The sequence below is a fragment of the Bos indicus x Bos taurus genome, chromosome 8 (genome assembly GCF_003369695.1).
Source record: "Bos indicus x Bos taurus breed Angus x Brahman F1 hybrid chromosome 8, Bos_hybrid_MaternalHap_v2.0, whole genome shotgun sequence".
Lineage (NCBI taxonomy): Eukaryota > Metazoa > Chordata > Mammalia > Artiodactyla > Bovidae > Bos > Bos indicus x Bos taurus.
The window spans coordinates 97,264,160-97,271,662 of NC_040083.1; positions in this window are offsets into that span (position 1 = coordinate 97,264,160).

Below are 7,503 nucleotides of genomic sequence, written 5' to 3' on the forward strand. Positions count from 1 at the left end.
ATCTTCAGAACAGTCTTTCTCGACTTCCCTATGAGTTTCACTGGAGTATTTATTCAGGATTTAAATCACAGGGTCTGTCACATTGTGGCTGTTTAAGAAAATTTGCTGGTTGAATGAAGGAGTTAATGCACTTAATGGAATCCATGATTGGCTTCTTGACTTACTGGGCTGAAAAGAAGTCATTCCAGGAAACTGGAGAAAGGAGAGAAGCTACCTGGCAATTAAAACCAGAGACAGCCTTGAACTTGGAAGGGTGGAGGCCCAAGGTGGGGACCAGCCATCCTGCACAGACCTGGGATTTGGGTAGATGGGCAGGGGTCATCTTGGGGAGAGACTGTAGAGGTAGATATGGAATCCTGACAAATAAGTTCAGGAAACAGGGAGCCCCTGAATATTTGGGGGCAGCCAAGCCACATGTGGGCTTTCCCGGTGGCTCAGTGGTAAGGATTCCCCCTGCCAATGCAGGAGACACCAGAGATGTAGGTTTGATCCCTGTGTTGGGAAGATCCCCTGGAGAAGGACATGAAAACTCACTCCAGTATTCTTTTGGGAAATCCCATGGACAGAGGAGCCTGCTGGGCTATAGTCCATGGTGTCGCAGTCAGACACAACTGGTCACACATACACCTTTTTATTTTTATTTTTCTGTTTTGGAGGAAAAACCTCAGCTCTCCAGGCACCTGTGATGGGTGCTTGGGGAGGGGTCAGTAGAAGGAATCATAGCTCAGATTTAAGCCCAAACACATAATGTCAGGGTCAAGTCCTACTTCCTGCTCTTAATAGCACATGACTACGGGCAAGATGGATGGCATCATCGATACATCGGACATGAGTTTGAGCAAGATACGGGAGACAGTGAAGGACAGGGAAGCCTGGTGTGCTGCAGTCCGTGGGGTCACAAAAGTTAGACATGACTGAGTGACTAAACGACATGGGCAAGATGCATAAACATTGTGAAGTTCAGTTTTGTTCTCTGAAAAACAGGCAAAACCAACCAAACAAAACCAGCTACCGAATCCATTGTGTTGCTTTGAGGATTAAATGATATACTGTAGAGTAAATTGTCTGGGATAAAGTCTGGCACGCAGAAGGCACTGGCTGTTATTACGGAGATAAGTCTCTTCTTGTCTCCTTTCTCCTTTCCTTCTCCAACTCGTCCTCCTCTCTCCATACATTGCCCACGAGAAGATTTTTAAGGCCTCTTGGCATCTGGGTAGGCGGGATGTCACCAAGGGGCTAAAAGACAGCATCTGGGCATGTCAGGGCAAGGCTTGAGGCCAAGCTGGTCACAGCCTGTGGCATCTGGTTCCATACCGGGTTCCCCGTGGGCGACAAAAGGCAGACTACTCACCTCTTGGTGTCTGGGTTTTGAGGGCTGTATCAGGGGGACCACAGTCCCAGCTGAGCTTCTCCGCTGCTCTCATCCCCTTACTGCTCCAAGTTCTGAATCTCCTCCCAGGAAATAATGTAGCAATTGTGGAGGCCAGCTAGGGGCTGGGGCCAAATCAGAGGAATGCCAGGGAACACACTAATCTCCAGGGAAGTCCCTGCCTGCAGTGAGGCTGCATGGCACTCACCGCCACACGAAGCAGAGCAACAAATGACGCTTCAAGAATGAAAAACAAACTTTCCGAGTTCACTTGGCTGCAGAGCCTTTGGGAGACCGAATTATAGTAAAACTAAAAATAAGACTTGGGAGGACCAGTATGCTTTTTTCCTTTAAATGCACAAAAGGTTTCTCTTTTCTACCTGAGAACAATATAATTCCACGGGCACATTTTGCCTTATTTTGTTGCATGGGACTCAGAAAAGCTCAGGGGAGAAAGAGTTCCTGAGATTGTAGCTTGTTGCTGGAAGATCAAACCCAGGGAAAGTTATTTTTATACCTCGTGGGTTTTGTTTTGTTTTTTCTTTCTCCTTTCAGCTGCCTGGTATTTACCCTCACAATTAGGGGGTCTGTCTTGTTAAATAAAGTATTTATTCTTTCTTTCCTTGATTATAAAAGACATACATGTTCATTGTAGAAAATTAGAAACTACCAAAAACAAAAAGAGAGAAAGAGACATCTGCCATTTAAAGATAAGCATGGTTGTATAACTTTGATACACAAAGTACCATATAATGGTACTGTATATGCTCCAACTACCATTCCTTGGCTAGCGTTGTAAATATTTTCTCCCAGTTTTTGCTTTTTCACGTTTCTGTATTGTATTTTGAGGGACAGAAGTTGTTGAACATATCAATTTGATAAAGGCTAATGCTTTTTTAGTGTCTCCGATCTAAGAATTCCCTCTCTACCCTGAAACCATCAATAATACATTCTATATTTTTTTGGTAAAACATTGTAAAGTTTTGCTTTTCATTTTAGTCACTAAAATACCCAAAACTGGTTTTTTGGTAAGGGTGACTTAGATATCAAGACTTTTGTTACACCTTCTGTGTGCACAACTGATCGTCCCATGACCGTTTATCGAATAGTCCATGTCTACCTGCTGACCTGCCATGAAAGTCTTTGCTATTTTCAGTTCAGTTCAGTTCAGTTCAGTCGCTCAGTCGTGTCCGATTCTTTTCGACCCCATGAGTCGCAGCACGCCAGGCCTCCCTGTCCATCACCAACTCCCAGAGTTCACCCAGACTCACGTCCATCGAGTCAGTGATGCCATCCAGCCATCTCATCCTCTGTCGTCCCCTTCTCGTCTTGCCCCAAATCCCTCCCAGCATCAGGGTCTTTTTCAATGAGTCAACTCTTCTCATGAGGTGGCCAAAGTACTGGAATTTCAGCTTTAGCATCATTCCTTCCAAAGAAATCCCAGGGCTGATCTCCTTTAGAATGGACTGGTTGGATCTCCTTGCAGTCCAAGGGACTCTCAAGAGTCTTCTTCAACACCACAGTTCAAAAGCATCAATTCTTCAGAGCTCAGCCTTCTTCACAGTCCAACTCTCACATCCATACATGACCACAGGAAAAACCATAGCCTTGACTAGACGGACCTTTGTTGGCAAAGTGATGTCTCTGCTTTTGAATATGCTATCTAGGTTGGTCATAACTTTCCTTCCAAGGAGTAAGTGTCTTTTAATTTCATGGCTGCAGTCACCATCTGCAGTGATTTTGGAGCCCCCAAAAATAAAGTCTGACACTGTTTCCACTGTTTCCCCATCTATTTCCCATGAAGTGATGGGACCGGATGCCATGATCTTCGTTTTCTGAACGTTGAGCTTTAAGCCAACTTTTTCACTCTACATAGGTGTGTTTCTAGGCTCTGTTATCTCCCAATTGGCATATATGTCTCTCCACATGTGGATAGTGTCCTATCTTAACTTTCATAATTTTATTTATTTATTTTAATTGGAGGATAATTACTTTACAATATTGTGGTGGTTTTTGCCATACATCAGTATGAATTGGCCATAGGTATAGATGTGTCCCCTCCATACTTTCATAATTTTATAATAAGCTCTGGTATTTGGAAAGGCAAGTTTTATTATTTGTTATTCTTCAGAATTGTCTCAATTACTATTGGCCTTTTGCTTGTGGTCATACATTTCGAATGAGATGTTCAAGGTCCCTTGAGAACTCTGCTGGTATTTTGATTTCAATTGTATTGAATCTGTAGATAAGTTTGGGGATGTTTGACATCAATCTATGGAAACTTTCTATCTGTGAACATAGTCTCTTATCTATGAACTCTCTCTTTCCATTTAAATATTTTAAAATGTCATCTAATAAGTTTTATAGCTTTATTCATAAAGATTTGCACAATTTTTGTTACAATCATTTTTGCTATCATGGTAAATTGTATTTTTTAAATTGTATTTTCAACTGACGAGTGTTGGGTTATAAAAGTATAATTATTTTAAATGAAATTTTTTGAGTTTTGTTTGATAACAATTTTTCTGAATTTCTTGTTATTTCTAATAATTCATAGTTTTCATTGATTTTTTTGGTAGATATTCATATAATTTGGGAATAAAGATAATTTTTATACTTTAAAAAAATTTGTATTGTCTAATTGCATGAGGTAGGACCTCTAAAAGAAATCAAATTTAAACCAAAATAGCTACTTCTTTGCTGACTGTAAAGGAAATTCTTCTAATAACTCACCATCAAGTATGATATTTATTTTGGATTTTTGTAAATATCCTTTTTTCAAGTTAAGGAAATTTCTTTCTATTTCTGGTTTGCTAGTTTTTTTTTTTTCCCCAAACACTTACTAGTGTTGAAGTTTTAGAGAGTTTTCTGTGTCTCCTCATATGATATTGTGATTTCTCTCACTTAATGCATTATGACGATGAGTAGCATAATAAATCAACAGCACCCCACTCCAGTACTCTTGCCTGGAAAATCCCATGGACGGAGGAGCCTGGTAGGCTGCAGTCCATGGGGTCGCTAGAGTAGGACATGACTGAGCAACTTCACTTTCACTTTTCACTTTCATGCATTGGAGAAGGAAATGGCAACCCACTCCAGTGTTCTTGCCTGGAGAATCCCAGGGACGGCAGAGCCTGGTGGGCTGCCGTCTATGGGGTCTCACAGAGTCGGACACGATTGACGCGACTTAGCAGCAGTAGCAGCAGCATAATAAATATCTACTTTAAGCCAGCATAGCATTTCTTAGATAAACCACATTTGGTCATGTATATGATCTTTCTTTATAATTTCTGGAGTTTACTTGCTAATATATTGTTCAGGGGTCTTAGTTCCCTGACCAGGGATGGAATTCTTGCCCCTGCAGTGGAAGCACAGACTCCTAACCACTGGACCACCAGAGAATTTCCTGTAATTACCTGTTCTCAGTATTAAGTTAGAGCTTGTTTTTGCGACCAGTGGGCCTGTCAGTTCTTTATGGGTTGGTTTTCAATTATAGATTTAATATCTTCAATGGTTAAAGGAAAAGCCAGGTTTTCTAATTTTTCAGACAATTTTGGTTGATTACACTTTTTTTTTTGGCTACACCGTGCAGCATGAGGGATCTTAGTTCTTCAACCAGGATGGAACCCATGCAGAGTCCTAACCCCTGGACTGCTTTGGAATTCCCTGATTATGCTTTTCTAGCTTGTCTATTTTTACATTTATTGGCAGAAAGTTTTTCAGAGTATTTCTCGTCTTCTTCCATTCAGTTCAGTCCCTCAGTCGTTTCCCACTCTTTGCAACCTCATGGACTGCAGCACGCTAGGATTCCCTGTCCATCACCAACTCCCGGAGCTTGCTCAAACTCATGTTCATCAAGTTGGTGATGCCATCCAACCACCTCACCCTCTGTCATCTCTCTGCCTTCAATCTTTCCAAGGGTCTTTGCCAATGAGTTAGTTCTTCACATCAGGTGGCCAAAGTATTGGAGTTTCAGCTTCAGCATCAGTCCTTCCAATGAATATTCAGGACTGATTTCCTTTAGGATGGACTGGTTGGATCTCCTTGCAGTCCAATGGACTCTCAAGAGTCTTCTCCAACACCACAGTTCAAAAGCATCAATTCTTCAGCGCTCAGCTTTCTTTATAGTCCAACTCTCACATCCACATGACTCATCTTTTTAATTTCTACCTATCCATGATTTCCCCCTTTTATTATTCTTAATCTTATTTATTTAAGCCTTGTCATTTTTTTTCTTGACCATTCTCACTGAAAGTTTATCAGTTTTATTAGACTTCATAAAAAACCAATTTCTGTTGGGGCTATCTTATTTTTATCTTTTACTTCATTAATTTCTGCTCTTATTTTCATTTCTTTCCTATGTCTGCTCTCCTTGGGTTTATCCTGTGGTTGTTTTTTTAATCCTTAAATTAAGTATTTAGCTCATGGCATTTCAACCTTTCTTCTTTGCTCAACTAATCATTTAAGGTTACGTATCCTCACTGAGTGTTGATTTAGCTGTGTTCAATCCATTTTGATACATAACGTTTTCATTGACAACCAGTTCTATCTATGTTCTAATTTCTACTTTAATTCTTTCTTTGATCTTTGACTTCTGTAGAAGTATGCTCATAAATTTCCAAAACCATAAGATTCTTTGTTATCTTTTCATTATTTATTTTCAACTGAATTGCTCTGTGGTCAGAGAATGCAGCATATGTGCTGTGCTTGTGAATTTTGTTGGACTTGATTTATGGTTTGGAAGACAAGTTTTCATGTTTTAAGTGAAAAACATATGGCTGGCCCTTTATATACATAATCTTGAATCTTCCCAATTCTGATTCCAAATAAAAAACAATATTTATTGAACAGACAAGAAAATTGAGGCTCAGGGAAGTAAGCAGAAAAGGCAAGAGTTAATTCAGGTTAGTTTAACTCAAAACTGTTTTTCTATTCATGTAATAGCTTACTCTGTAATTTGGAAAATAAGGTAAAATAATAATAATAATCAGATTATTATTGTTATTATATAACTACAATAATATTCATACGAAGAAAATATGAACTTAAGGGCTCTCTAGGTATTTCCCCTTTTAATCCTAGTGTTCACTCTTCTTTAATTTCTTCATTCATTCACTATATTGAGCCTGGGGCCAGATAATTGGGCCAGGCTCTGAATCTAAACCTTGTTCTGAGAAATCCATGTCCTAGTTGGACGGTGAAGTGAACTTGTCTTACTTTCCCCTAACATGAATCATAGCATTGGTGGGATCATTTGTTCTTTTAAGCAAAACTCTCTTAGAAAACACTTGGAAGAAAGAAAATGTGGATTAAATAGAACTGCTACTTCTGGGCTGGTGGTCATGGTAACAATTCCAAAATCATTGCTGTGTCTTAGGCCCCTGCCCTTTCCAAGTCTCTCCTGCCTCCTGGCCCCAGGTGTGCCTGCGGCCTCCATCTTTAGCATTCTCCTAGGAAGTTGCACCCAGTCCCATCACTGTGGCTTCCTCGTGGATGCTGGCTCCCCCAGACTGGTGTCCCCAACCCCAATCTTGCCTCTACTTCTGGTCTTAACTGCCCCCTGCCTCTCTGCCAAGGATGCCATTTGCCCTTGACCTTTGAGAGTGAACTGAAGACAGTGAAGGTGGTTGAGCCCAGGGATGAAGGCAGAGGCTGCTTCTCCTGTTTTCCTCTGGCCACTTCCACATCCCTCCATGCAGCCCCCCTCTCCTCTCATGCCTCTGCTCTTGTTTCCAAGAGGCTGAGCCCTTTTCTTTTACAGCAGGTATCTCAATCATCTTTCCAAAGCATCTTGCAAAAGAATCATTCTTATCTCTGCTTTGTAGATGAAGAAACTTGAAGCTGAAAGTTTGTCCATGGTCTTCTTGGGGATGCAAACTCAGGTCTACCTTCAGGTGGGTGTTCTTTCTCTCCATTCTGCTGTTTGGGATGACTGAAAATACTATTCCTACAGCTGCTAAGCAGTGAGCGCAGGCAAGGCACTGGCTTTCTGTGGACCATAGTCCCTTCATTTTCAGGTGGAGGTGGTCATATCTACCTTCTCTTTTCATAGAATTGTTGGATATTGCAAAGCAACTGGAAAGCTCTCTTTAGAAGACAACAAATGTAGAAAGGCTGGTTTCAAGGTCCAACTC